The sequence below is a fragment of the Lethenteron reissneri genome, chromosome 31 (genome assembly GCF_015708825.2).
Source record: "Lethenteron reissneri isolate LAM-NWPU_2019-01 chromosome 31, ASM1570882v1, whole genome shotgun sequence".
NCBI lineage: Eukaryota > Metazoa > Chordata > Hyperoartia > Petromyzontiformes > Petromyzontidae > Lethenteron > Lethenteron reissneri.
The window spans coordinates 2,490-17,398 of NC_083809.1; the positions used below are offsets into that span (position 1 = coordinate 2,490).

A 14,909-nucleotide genomic window follows, 5' to 3' on the forward strand; every position below is an offset into this window, starting at 1 on the left:
CCCATTATATCTGTACCAAATGGAAATTCCCCGGTACAGCTATTGAAGGCTTCACAATCTATGTGGACAAAATAGATATTAAATAATGTGGGAGCCAGAGGAACATCCCTGTCGCACGCCAAGGTGTACAGGGAATGGCTCTGACTCCCGGCCACGTAGTTTTACCCGGGCCCACTCACCATCATGAAGGTCCTTAATGATCGTGAGCAGAGGGTCAGGGACTCCGAAAGCACGAAGAACAACCCAGAGCCCAGGCCTACTGATGGTATCATAGGCCTTGACCAGGTCAATAAAGCAGAGATGAGGTCTTGTTGGAATTCTCTACACCTCTGCTGTAGCAGACGGACAGAAAATATGGCATCTGTGCAGGACCACCCTTTCCTGAAAACCGCATTGGGGTTCCGCAAGCCTCTCTTCAGCGTGCCTCGCAAGGCGATGTTGAATATCCTTTCCAGGACCTTTTCCGGCACACCCACTCACAAACATACAATATAAACATGCAATGAAGTAATTAAGAAACATTGTATAATTTTTTTTCTTGGATTAACGTGAATTGTCATGCAGGAATAGATTATGGGTTCCACTATGCTTAGTGGGCAATTGGCAGATCATCTCCATTGGCAGCCCTGAACTATTGATTGAAATTTTCCGTTCCCATAATGGACACTATACCCATCATGGGATAAATTAGTTGACTTCCTACAAAGCAGTACAAATGTTGTATCAACCCTGGAAATGGACAGAGTAGACGTTTCGCCTACATTCAAACCGTTAGCTGAGCCCTCCGCTCACAACACCACCCTGCTGGCTGAGTGGAGGGGGTGGCGTGCGTGTATGTGACGACGTCAGGATAAGAGACCAGCTCTCCGCTCACTCAGGCTGTGTTTTAGAGCGACTATCTCAGCAGCCAAGTCTTCTCTGCCTATCCTCCGGCCCGGGAATACTAATCAGCTGCGCACTTCGGTAAGGTTATTACAATTCCACTGCTTTTTTGGCACCGAAGTCGAGTGTTTACATTTATTCTTTCGTGAAATATAACGTACAATGTTAACGCTCCACTGGGTTCAGAGTATCCGCGGCTGCCGTTGCTGGTGCTCTAGTTTATTTCTGTCGTGGTGTATTTTTGTATGTTGACATGGAAGTGTGTTGTGAAATCTAAAAAAAAAATCGGGCACCATTAGTATGCGGGGAGTAGCCGTAAGATGTTTTTTTCTTTTCTTTTTTCCACCATGACCATGGGTGGCTTTTAATCCATTGCCACAAAGAGATGTATGTGCCTTTGGTTTGCAAAAAAAAAATACACTTGGCCAAGCTGTATTTTAAAGTGAGATGTGGCGAATGTGGTTTGTCGTGTCCCTATTTTATATTCCGTCTGCAGATCGCTGCACCACGATGCAGGGAACAGCCTCACATTAATATGACCAGCTGCTCGCCAATATAACTGTGCATCTGGCATACTCGCGTGTCTTCTTAGCGTGCACACTTTTAATTGTGTGGACTGCTATTTAGCATGATAATCAGTAGAATACTGCCTATGGGTTCTGGTGTAGACTATTAATGAAATCTACAGTAACGTGTTTTTATGCAATAGTTCACATATGGAGCAGTATCTGTGTGTGTGTGCAAATGACCTCCTGCGAGCGAGCCTTCGACACTTCACGTGGCCTCGAAGTGCATCTCGCCTGGCACAGGTGCTGTGGTGACGTCACCGCCGCTTCGTGGTGAACGGCGGTGGCTGTTGTGTGCAAACCGGGGAGAGCGTAAATAGTTAGCACAATGCCACGAAGCCAGCGACACGAGTTACATTCTCGCTCATGGCCAACAACGGTGGTGAATATCTGAACCGTACCTGGACCTCCGCGAAGATGACTTTGCCTTAAATGAGTACTTGGTGCAGTGTTTAAACATCAGCACTGGGAAGACAAAGGCGGTTGGGCATGATCCTGGCCACACCCCACCCACCCCTTGTGTGCAGTGCCGGTCTCAATAGAGGTTCACTAATAACACTTGTCCCAATAGTGTAGGTCGGGTATATGGGAATCTTTGTCTCATTTGAGCAATATATGTGTAAGTATATATACTACATTAGCACACAGCCAGCTAAGTGGTACTGTGGTTAGAGTGCACGGCTCCCAATTGGAAGTTGAGCCAAAATCCAAGTCAAACTCGACCCACAATCTTCATCCCCCTTCGTTATGTAAACGAGTAGCACCTTATGGGACGTCAACAGTGGTTGTGCTGTGACATTGCCTAACCCCTCCCAAAGGAATGTGTTATTTCCCAAACTGGCTCAGGGGCTGTTGATCAGAAATGAGAAGTGTTGCGAGTGGAAAAACCACTCTCGCTATGTAAAAAAGTCAGCTGTCCCGCTTGCCCAAATGAGTGTTGGGTGATGCCCAAATCTCCACTGCTGGGCTTGAGCCAACAGTGAAACTACTTCTTCTACTTTCTTATTAAAGGGACCGACCGGTCTCTCCACATAATGTCTGCTGATGACTTGGGATAAATTCATACAGAGGATGATCTTGATTACAATGATGACGACTAATGATAATCTGATCTTAATTTTCTTCCAGGGTGGAATAAAATCAGTTCCACTTTATGGAAAGTCAGAGGTGGTTTCATTTTGAATAGACTGATCCAAGCCACATAAATATGTAATTTCCACGACTGGGTCAGTGCTGTCAATTGAAATGAGCACCAAACCCTATTGCTTGTTGTTGCAGGGCAGACCCTAAAGCCCGACTTCGTATGAAACGCAAAGCTGCAATGTAATTGAAAGAACCGTGATATAATATTGTGTGATATTGTGTGATATTGTGTGATACTGCGTTTGCAGTGGTGCAAATTTGCAAAAGAAACTCGGCACATTCTGGCACCGTGGAACAGGTGATGTTTTGGGCAAAGGCCCTAGCTCATAGCGGAGCAGTGTGCTAGGCGCATTGCACAGAAGAAAAGTGCTTGACAAAATCTTGGATTAGGGTATTGTGCCTCCCAGTTTTGTGCTGCCCCTAGGCCTTACAGCCTCCTGTGGTTCATCAGTTTCACAGAGGATTCCAAAATGAGCAGTAATAGACAACATGTTTTTTAAGTCTGAATGATTGAATTAGACACTTGCAAAGCGCGAGATGGCACCACGCTTTGCGTGCAGTGCCGACCCTACAGGACAGGGTGTGTGGGTGCCGGCCGAAGGGTAGGGTTATGTTCGGCCATGGCACTCTGGTTTATACGAGAGGACACGTGACCAGTTAAGTCTACAAAGGGGCCCCAGGAGGGGGCTAGGGCTGGTCACATGATTGGGACCCAGATCCTTCCTGAGGATTCTGGAAGGTGGACATGGCCAAGGGCGGAGCCAGCCACGCCACAGAGAATATGAGCCGGGTCCCTAGAGGGACCAGGGTTGTTGTTCATCCTGGAAGAAACCTTTGTCAACGTTCTCCGTTCAACGAGTCTCCAACATGCGGTCCCAGGCCGAAACTGTTTGGTGTCGGTCAATAGTAGCAGTTACATTGTAAACTAGTGTAGCTAGCCTGGTGGTGGTAACTAGTGTAGTAACTAGTGTAGTTAGCCTGGTGGTCACCACCATAGGTTGTTATTATGTTAAGGGGAAAGTTACCCCGTGTGTTGGAACTTATTAAATGTGTTGCCTCCAAGTCTACATCTGCGACTCAGTTGAACCCATTACACATACGTATGTTGTCTTATACTGGTAGGAACCTCCTGGTTACACCAGCCTACAGGGGATTATTGTGTCCGTCCGTCCTGGGAGGAGTGGGGCTGGGTGGAGAGGGGAGGGTGGGGAGGGGCTGGGTGTGGAGGGTGGGGAGGGGCTGGGTGGGGAGAGGAGGGTGGGGTGGGGCTGGGTGGGGAGGGGCTGGTCACCCCGTGGTGCCCTTATAAAACTCAATGTTTAACCTACTCACGCCGGCTTGTGCCCGCCCTCACAGTCGGCTATATTTGCATAATACACCACGCCGCCATTGAACCTGGACATTGACCGAGCAACCCAACGTTCCTACCAGCTCCCTCCGCAGGAATGTGTTACAAAGTGACTGCACTTGCATGTTAGGTCAATTCCTTTTAACGTCAACGATGTTCAATTTAATTCATGGTTCACATCCAGTATATAATTCGGCCAGTTTTTTTTATGTACGTACATATATTTTGTATATGCACACATGCAACAGAATACAGCGTGCCTGTTTATTAGTAACTCGGTATCCATTTATCTAGGAGCGAGTCGATTGCGGTGCATATCTCTTGCAAGGAATGCATAACGGACCGTAGCAACTAATCATGTGCCGCCTTGCATATAACACCAGACAGCTTGGCAGCATTGTTAAATGCGTCACACCCTGCTGATGAGACTCGTAGAAGTTGAATCTTGTCCAGGGATTGTCTTGCCTAAACACATGCCCCTAGGAAACATGGGTCCAGCAGTCCGATGTGGATGATGAACTTGAACGTTGATACATTTTGTTTGATGGAATAGATCCTTCTCGGACACTTTATTCATGCAGAGACCATTGTTATTTCCGTGAAGTTTATCCATTGGTAATGCTCACATTTTGGATAGTGAGCACGCGATAACCTGCTCTTGTGAAAATATCACAGGGTCTTTAACGTTCACTTTACAGGAGATGGCACACTTTGCCGGTCCACCATTTAATTGCCACGATTGCAATGCTAAAGGTATGTAACTGTTTAGTCCATGCAGTCTAAAATAATAATAATCCTTTACCAAGGTTAGCCTCAACTGAGTGTTTGGACTTTTCTGGAGATCCTGTCTGTGATGCTTGGGGCAAAGAAAATCGTGCGGTGAATTTGTAGTCAAAGCAAAGTGTCTCCACGGCACGTACAAACACGGGGTGGTTTATCACGGCCATCGGTGGCCCTTTGCTCAGTGGAAATTACACATTCCCATGGCACCGGTCAGTCACACCGGTAATATTCCAAACGTCGCTTCCCACAAAGTGGGGAGGTGGGGGGGACGATGGGCGGTCCGGACACTCGACCCTGATTGAACTCGCGTCCTTCCAATCTCCCACTACAGCATTCAGTCATCTGTGTGCACTTGCTTCGAATGTTCCAACCTAAATGCAAAACGAGCCACCTCGCTATCGGGAGATTCGAATGGAACGAGGCAGCTATCGCATCACGGATATCTGCGTGGGTGTTGGCCTATGTCTGCCCGACGCACTGAGTGGGTCCCGTTCATTCCCTCCTGGGTGGGGAGGAACGGGGGGGTGAGAGGGAGCGGGGGGGGGGTGTGGGGGGGTGCGGGGGGTGTGGGGGTGCGGGGGGGTGTGGGGGGAGCAGGCGGGGGGGTGTGCGTCAGTCATCTGTGGCTCTTTGTTGAAGCTGCAAGGCCTCCTTGCAACCGCCCGCCTCCCCTGATGAATCGCGCTGCCCGTGACTGATGGTTGAGAATTGACCCACTTACTTATCGACTCTCTCATCCGTTGGTCCTCGTCGCACATGCACGGAGTATTACAGCGGAAGCTTTCAAATACAAGAAGCGTAACCCGATTGACATTGAGACGCGTGGCAGGTTTGCACTGCACCACAAGCATTGCCTGTTTGGTGGTGGACCCTTAATATTGGACGTCGCCAGCCTATACGTTCCACGCGGGGCCGTGTTTTGCTGGGGCTGCTCTGCGTAGTCATTATCCCTTGCAGGGACCATTATTTTGACATAAAGCCACAAACGGTTGGCATCTTTAACCAGAAATGTTTCTCGCGAGAAGGGACGGATGAAAGAAGTGAGGGGATTTAATACGGAGTGTCGGGGTGGAGGAATCGCACCCCCCCCCCCCCGCCTCATTTATAATTAGAAGACGTGCACCTCAACTCGCTGGAATGGAGCAAACTTTTAATAAACAAAAAGAACACCCTGTAACAACTGCGCATATGCCTGCTGTGTTTGCAGCAAGAAGCGTGTTTCCTCCTGCAAGGTGCAAATTTCGCTTGCTCCCGTGCAGCATTTTGCAGGCATTTTTTGGGGGGATTTTAAAGTCTGAAGTCTCAGCAATGTGTCAGAAAGTGGCAGCTTCTTCATTCACCGATCGTGAAAATGTGAGCGGGTTAATCGTCACATTCGTGAATTCATTAACTACCTTTATAACCGGACGAGCTCATTTAGTTAACAGTGTTTTTTAAAAAGTCTGAGAACATTTATTCCTGATGAGAAAAAATAATTGGTACCCTGTTAAAATCGCCCAAAGTTGGATAATTTCCATCAGCCGAATAAGTATCGTGTTCCAAATGGCCGCTCGCATCCGTGGCAGTGGCTGCCCCACTGCGCAGAGTGACACTGCGGGCAAGCTCACGTGCTTCCATCCGCGATCGCCCATCGTCTGCACCCGTGCGGAAATTCCGGCCATTGGAAGTTCTTAGTTCAGCCACCATGGATGTCAGCCTCACCGTTTGAATGTTGCGAGTTGCAAATCCCCGTCGGGGGCTGTGGAACCAGCCCATCGTCGCCGCCGCCGAGATTCGTAACATGCCAACTGATTTGTCACAAGTCAAACGGTCGCCATCCTGTGGATGTGCTTGGAATTTTACAAGTGGTTGATGTTTGTAAACAGGATGCGATCACCACCCTAGTGTGTGCCGGAGCATAGACACTTGGAATCTACCTCGAGGATGGCAGCAGATGAAAGAGAATGGAATATTTCTGAGGCTGATCCATACAGAAACAAGTACAAGCCAAGCCCAAACACATTATATCTCTCCCGTGAGGCTAACAGCCTTGGGCACCACCCATTAGGTCGAGTGCTCTAAAGCCACGCTTTTGTCAAATGCATTTCTTTCTCAAGACCGTGTCGACCTTTTATAATCAAAGACTTGAAATTATAAGCACAATGCATCTCGGGTAAGTGGGTGGCACATGGTGGGGTGGCGGTCAAAGCTGCAATCTTGCCATGTCGTATTTTAGCGCATGAGAGTGCAGTTTAGCACTTTTTGTTGCATATTGACTGTGTGCCAAAGTATGAAATGGCTTTTTGTTAAACACTGCATAACAGATCTTGCTGCAGTGGCCACACCCATCGTCCATCGAGGGGGACTGAGTAATATCGTTCCCAGTGCCCCTTTGCTGGAAAAACTCAACAACCCAGTGTTATTTATTTTAAACCTGGTGGGAGCCCACTTCTATAATTTGCCCCTGTTTAATGTCACCCAGATGTCGTTCCTTTTTCTGATGTGACATCCACTCATTTATAATAAGTTTCAGATTCCACTGCTACGACACCATCGGTGTGGTCTGTCAGAGAATGTGTGCTGCAATCAACACACGGTGTTTAGAGAACGCTCGACTCTGGTCAATTACAAGTTATGACCTTAGCTCAGTGGCTCTTAACCCGGGGCTGCGAGATGCCCTTTCTGGGGGTGCGAGCCATGGCCAGATTTTCATAGAAGGTAAATCATCAAAACACAAATTAAGCACGGGCACGTAAGTACAACTACTTTGTTTCATCAAGCCTATGTGTTTATAAACATTTTACATTTACGATTGAGAACCAAAGGGGCGCAAGGCTGCAGTAAAGGTTAAGATCCACTGCCTCGTTTTGAGGTTAGCGCCTTAGTATCAATATGTGGAATGTCTTTGGTTGCTTTCCTGTGCACATACTAACCCCTGCCATTGGAATGTGCAATTCTTACTATTCAATCAAGGCCACCAATGAGGGAGACCCTACGAGTCGACGATGACCTCATGGCAAGTTGCACTTTACAATGTGAGCTCGAGATTCTTGCCTGAGATTTTGGCCTGGAATTGAACCCATTGATTTCTCGGTTGTGAGTCCATTGTGCAACCCGAGATGATTTTGAGGCTCTCTTGTGGCTATGCCGTCCGCTACATAATTGCTTTATCCATTAAAATGTACTGAGCTTCTTAAGAGCATTATGATTGTAGCCAGGGGGCACAATAGCTTATAGCCATGGTAATGATTAGTGTGCTGTAAGTATACAAGGAATGTAGCCCCGTGCTCAAATTGTTTTGCCCTTGTGTGCCTCTTCTTAAAAGGTGCTCAACATTCGTTTGCAGATAAAAAATTAATTTCGTCTCTCCTAAATGCACACGTGTCTGCATGTTTATTTAACTTTATCCATTAAAAACAATACAAACAAATTGCACACCAACTGTTCACTGGCTGGCATGTCCACCGCCATTTCCACTTACCAGAGGTGTGGACTCGAGTCATTTGACTTGGACTCGAGTCAGACTCGAGTCATGAATTTGATGACTTCAGACTCGACTTGGACTTGCATAACAATGACTTTGTCCCACCTCTGAGGTGTGGACTCGAGTCATGTGACTTGGACTCGAATCAGACTCGAGTCATGAATTTGATGACTTCAGACTCGACTTGGACTTGCATAACAATGACTTTGTCCCACCTCTGCCACTTACTATAAACTCATAACTCAAACTTTATACTGCGTAAAACACGGCGTTAATCACACGCTCCTTAGCATCAATTCTCCAGCCTTTCAAGTGCAGTTGTAAATTCTGAAACGGGAAGACGTAAAGCCTCGTATGTTACAAACGACAGAGGTGACTGTTGAAAATCGTGGATATTATATAGCATACATTGACGTTAAAATTCACAAGAACCAAATTAGAAAACTCACAAGAACCAAATTTGAAAATTGACAAGCACCAAGTTTGAATACCTGTTAGGCAGCTCAAACGTTATGCAGATATTTTATATATACTGTACAACAAAAATCAAGGCCATTTTATTCTTGGCAAATACATGATTCACATTTGCCAAATGTCAACAATACCGATCAATGCTATAATGGCACGGGAAAGTAGTTGATAGTCGTTTAACATAGGGACACGTCAAAGTCTCAGGACTATCCTACTGTCTACTGGATATCCTGGAAGGAGGAAAAATAGCATGTCAACGATCCATATCAAGATGTCTACTTCCATTTACAGACTACCTCATGAAGACCTCGCCTATTCGATCCCATCTAATTAATATGAGAGTGTTTGGCTTGGGCTTTTAGGCGGCGTAAGTGGTTCAAGCAGGAATGACAGCTATGGTGAAACAACACTTCCTGCTTGTCAGTGAATGTGCCTGCAACAGGCATTATGGCAGGTGTGTGTTTCTGACAGGCACCGTTGTATTGCTCGTTGTATTTTGTGTGCGCGTGAATTTCCCTCCCACCTGTACAATTACTCCAAGAGAAATTGGACTCACGTGGCAAAGCAGTACCTGAGTCTTGAGAAACATTAATGCTTTTCTTGGATGTTGGGGGGAGTACAATATATTTGGTGTTATGGTTAGCACAATGGATTTGCAATCCAACGGTCGCCGGTTCGATTTACTGTACTCAGTGTGGCAGTTGCAGGTTTCTTAAATCCACCTCTCCCTGCCTCTGTCCACCGAGCAGTACAAATGGTTACACCACAATTACTGCAGGAAATCAGCAGGTTGTCAGTTATGGGATAAAGTGTAGGAACTATATCCTTCTACACATTCGCAGCATCACCTCAATCGCTTCCTTCAAGAGAGACTTAAAAAAACTCACCTCTACAATCATGCTTTCGAGCTACTCTGAGCTTGGCTCCGCACCTCTGAGTTGCGGCCACTACGTCTGCAAATTTGCGCGCGTTACAAATTGAACTATTATTATTACTCGCACCTCTTACAAGATGTCTGGCCTTCGTGGAAGAATAGGCCAAGTACCCTCTGAGTGGAGGCCGTTTTCTGCCATCAGTGACATGAGCAAGAAATCGCAGGACTGCATCATTTTTTTATTTCACCTTTTACAGCATATGTGGCACAGTGGCGAATTCGCAGGGTGGGTGTATCTCATTTGGAAAGGTCTGGAGCGAAATTTTTTATTGAGTTGTGAACTCATTCTAAAATCCCTCCAGTGTCACCACAATCAGGACCACGCTATACAGTACGCAAAGTAGTGGTTGTTTTGTTAGAGACCTGTCCCCCTCCTTCGCAAAGTGAAATGTTTGACTGCTGGCTCACGACTGCCAAAGAAGGTGAGCAACACCCAACCCCACTTGGAGCATGGCATCTCACTCCAACACTCAGATATTACTGGAGGTTATAAAAATAGATGGTCACAAGTTCCATCCCTGTAATCATGTGTAGAGGTGTAATTGCGCATGGCTACGAATGTTGAGGTGTGATTATGCATGGCCACGGATGGCCAACAAACACAAGGGGCGGGGTTACGGCCGTACACAAGGGTGGCGCTCGCACCGACGTCCGCATGTGTATCCCCCACGGGCCCCCCCCCTCGGGGGCGAGTCCTATAAAAGGTGATGAGCTCGAGGGCTCGAGGTCGGGACTCAGCTTTAACCAGAGAAGACGGAAGACCAGCTAGTGTAGGCCCCAGAGCTCCCCTGGCTCGCTGTCCTTATAAGGGCCGACCAGGGCAAGCCGGTGGCGTGGCCCCGAGAGCCCAGACGAAGCTGGTCTGGTGACTCAGGGAGCCGGGATCCCAGCTTAACCAAGCTGGGACAGATAGCCTCCCCTAGTCCCGTAGTGGAGAAATTGGTATAGGTTAGAGGGGTTAGCTGTCGAGAATCCCTGTAGCCAAGTGACCTGTAATAACTGTGTTGGTGTAATAAATAAGTGTGCCTCCGATCCTGTCGTCAAGCCTCCATATATACTTACTACACATGCACTGGCCCTGACACCAGCTCTTGCGAATGGTTAAAAGCCAAACATCGGGTCCACAATCCAAATTCCCCGCTGGAAATTCCACCGACGGCCAAGTGCCGCACTGCGCAATTGAAATGAATGTGGTTCTTTTGCGGAAATGTGAAAAGTGAAATGACAACAACAGCAATAAAATCACGCATTCTAATCCAAGTTGCCCGGAGGAGGTTTCCGCAACTTTAACTGGCGTGGAGGTATGCTTGCCGACTCTTGACATTTTGACAGCTGTGCAAAGTTGTGAAGAGTGCGGATGTTGGCGTGGTTTTTTTAAGCTGATTTATAAAACTGTGTTGGGCCGACAGCTGCCGATTGAGCCACTCGCTCACGAAAATGTTAACACCTGTGTAGGCCGTGACGCAATATTTATTCATACACATTTGTTGATACAAATGCTGCATGGATATAATGAGTTGTTTTTTGGTTTACCAGAAAGGCCTTCAAAGTAAAAAAAAAATGTTTTTTGTAACCTATTATTATCGTTACACTTTTGGTCGTGAAATATTTCACGTCAATGTTAGTGACTTGGGATACGTGATTTTGCTTTGTTTGTATATGGTTGTCCACTGCTCGACTATTATGGCCTTCCGACACCGTGTCGGTCATGGGGAGGAGGGGTTCTACGGACATACTTCACCACTCGTCTGTGATGGTTTGTGAAGAGGGGTTTCAGGCTGGACGAGGTGCAGATAACAGCTCTGGCTGAGAATCTAACTTTGATTGCTGTGTTCATAGTACAGAGCACCAACCACTCTACCCTCGTTTGCTTTTAAATGGGTTGTCATATGGTGTCAAATGAAAGTGGAAGATGCTTTAAAAAAAATTTTTAACGCTCATGGCATTCTAATTTTAGGAGCTAATCCGTAATGGCTGGACATTGTGGCGCATGCCTCGAGCTCGATGCTTTGCAGAAGGGGGGGGGGGGGTTGATGGATCATCCATATTATTGGTTCTTTCGGTAAAGTCACGTAGAAGGGAAATAATAAAATAATAAAAATAAAACATAATAAAATAATTCTCACGACGTTTCGGGTAAAGTCACGTAGAAGGGAAATAATAAAATAATACAATTTAACATAATAAAACAATTCTCACGACGCTTCGGCCACAACGCAAGCAGCCGTCGCGTTGTGGCCGAAACGTCGTGAGAATTATTTTATTGTGTTTTATTTTTATTATTTTATTATTTCCCTTCTACGTGACTTTACCGAAAGAACCAAGAAGATGAATCCCTGCAGTCACGAAGGCTTTAAATCGGGATCATCCATAGATTATTGTGCTTGCAAGGCTCTCCCTACTGGCCAGTAGACGGTAGTGCAGCAAGTGTGTATGTGACCTGCATGTGTGGGCTTTCTTTCGGCCACTTCAATTTCTCCCCACGTGCAAAACATTGCCAAACAATGTCATTGAGACGCGGCCAGAGAAAAGTCCCTTAACCTCAGTGATATCGTAGCAGATAAATAAAGGTTGCCTAATATCGTTATACTTTGAAATATTTACAAAGTACATGAAAAGAAATGACAAGGGAAAGCATCTATGGTTTTCATACGCCTGCATACACAAATGAGCCAGTAAAATACTCGCACGTGAATCTCTCATGAGCCATGAAACAGAACTTAACTTTCTCAAATGCGGTTTGCTCCACACGCTCATCTCTTGAATAATCGTGACGCTAATTGCCAGGGGCGTCGTCAAAACAGCCAACGCTCATTGATTGAAGTGGAAGTGCAGCTCGCCTACGTCTGCTCCAAATCGATTTCAATAACGCAATCCTTTGCGGGGCGCGGAGTTTCCGGATTTAATTTCACTACGTGCGGCGGCAAGTGACGGGTAACCACCGTGGCAGCAGATGTCGGTTGCCTCGACAGCGTCGTTTATTGGACGAACGAGCTCTGCGCAAATTGTCAAGATCTTCCGCCGTGCTGTTTTTTCTCCCCACCTACCAACTCTTCCCACCCGCCCGTCCCCCCCCCTCTCTCTCTCACCAGCTTGACGCATTGCAGTCGCTTGCTGGTTTTACCGCATCAATTACATTTCCTTCAGCGTCCTCTATTTGACTTCCGTGGAGATACGTTGAGAATAATTGCACAGGGAAATCTTGACACCGTTAGAATACCCATAGTTGTGTAAGCGCAGGGCTATTACTGTTCTCGCCATACTATTTATTGCTGGATATGTTTTCGCGGTTGCAGTCCGATGTGTTTTCAGAATCTACTGCGGGTTGGTGTTCAGCATGGTGTCCAACGTTTCGCTCCACATCCATGTGCTTTGGGAGCTTATTCAGGAACGTTTCAGTACCCGAAAACACACGAAATAATTCGTTTTACCAGTTATATGGAATGTGATAATGTGTGGTAGTTGCTATCAGTCAGCCACTTGTCTTTGCTTTACTGGGAAAACAGCCCATTACAACTGTGAGTTTCTTTCAATCGGTAGACCTGGTAAAAGTGATTAGTGTTGTGAAGTAATTAGTTGCAAATAGTGTATTACTATCATTATATTGTCAATTACAGATATGGGTAATCCAGTGTTATTATTCCGATTTCAGTGTGTAACCAGATTGATAGGTAAAAATTACACTAAAAACCCAGACCTTCATTTAAAACCAAAGGGTGCAATGATCGTGTCAGCAGCTTAATTCCACTCGAGGCCCATGCGCACAGACGCCGTGCAGTCGTAACGGGAGAGAGCGGCGACACGGTGGTTCGTGTGGCGGAACGCCTGTAACCCAGCGCTGTGGAGAGAGGCGGGTCGGTGAAACTCCCTTGCCGTGGATGTCGAGGAGGAGCCACGCTTTGCCTCGCCACGAGAATGCGGCACAAAACAATGTCGGCTCCCACCTGTTCCGTCAGCATGGGATAAGATGTTTCCCCCTCGCATGCGTGGGATTTATCGGAGTGCTCGGGTATCCAAACACATTTAAACACTCCATCAATTGGCCAAGAATGCCTTCATATATAGTGGACGGCAGAGCTTATGGGGTAATTTGATGCCAACTCATCGAATGGCTGTCGTTTCAACTTGTCTCTCTCTCCTCGAGAGTGAGCGAACACTTGTGTGCGTTACATGTTGAAATTCTTCTTCTTAGAAAATCTGGCTCATGTGAGTTTGACGCACGGTCACGGCTAACGTCGGTGGTGTGCGGTGGACTTGTGTCCGAACCGATTTCTGGGCCCGTTCCAAATTCGCAAACCAGTTGGTACCGACCAGCCTGTGTGCCTCGTTGCCATTGCCGAACCTGATTCCCAGTGACCCAGAGTTCAAGCACCGCTGCGAACGAGGGATCGATTGCACAAGGCTCGGAGTAGAACATGAAATGCAGGAGTGAAAAAAACTACGAACGTGAAAGGACACAATTGCTAAATTATTATCGATTGTAACTACGTCTATTAAAGTACCGCGGTTGGTTTGCGAAGGAATAAATATTTATTTATTTATTTATTATGGTAGGTGGATCATCTAACGTAATAAAATCCTTATAATATAGAGTGCCTTAAAGTTGTGCATTTCTAATATATCCAATGCAACCTCTACGGTCGTACGCGTGGTAACACTGTACACTAATGATGTTATCAACTTGAGTGGTACTAGATTCGAAGCTTTCGTGACTGCAGGAATTGCTCTTTGGTTCTTTCGGTAAAGTCACGTAGAAATAAATTAAATAAGAATAGAATACGACGTTTCGATTGCAACACAAGCAACCATTATCAGGTACAAATGAATGAGAAAAAAAATAGTAAACTTGGAAATATAATGCAATACAACACAGAGAATCGGCCAACAAAACATTCAACACCCCACTTGGTTGATTACGTTCTTCGAAAGATTGTAAAATTTGAGAGAGAGACAAAACATAGACACGGAGACACACAGACAGACACACAAGCAGAGAGAGACTCACAACATAGGCACACAGAAAGACAACGCCTCTGTGTCGAGGCCTTACATAGAGAGAGAGGGGGTGGGGCAGAGGGGGAGTTGTGTGGAATTCCTGCCCATAGCAGCCGGAGGAGAGAATTGCACGCAGTTAACGCATAGCCTGATTGATTACGTTCTTCTGAAGATTGCTAAATTAGAAGTTAAGTGTGAAACAGACAAGCACGGCAAATTCTCCCCATTAGAGGTGGTTCAAACTAGATTATATTATTTAATTTAATTTCTTTCTGCGTGACTTTACCGAAAGAACCAAAGAGTAACTCGAGTGATTTTTACTCG

At 46.3% G+C, this 14,909-nt stretch overlaps 1 protein-coding gene across 1 annotated transcript in view; it reads left to right on the forward strand.

The window, feature by feature from the left end:
- The first annotated feature begins 881 nt into the window (after nucleotides 1–881).
- The window catches only part of LOC133349611 (uncharacterized), a 45,972-nt gene continuing 31,944 nt past the window's right edge, over nucleotides 882–14,909 (forward strand). Inside the window, exon 1 of the mRNA XM_061563170.1 lies at nucleotides 882–963. The gene's annotated coding sequence lies outside the window, so the exon portion shown is untranslated. The remainder of the gene's footprint in view (nucleotides 964–14,909) is intronic.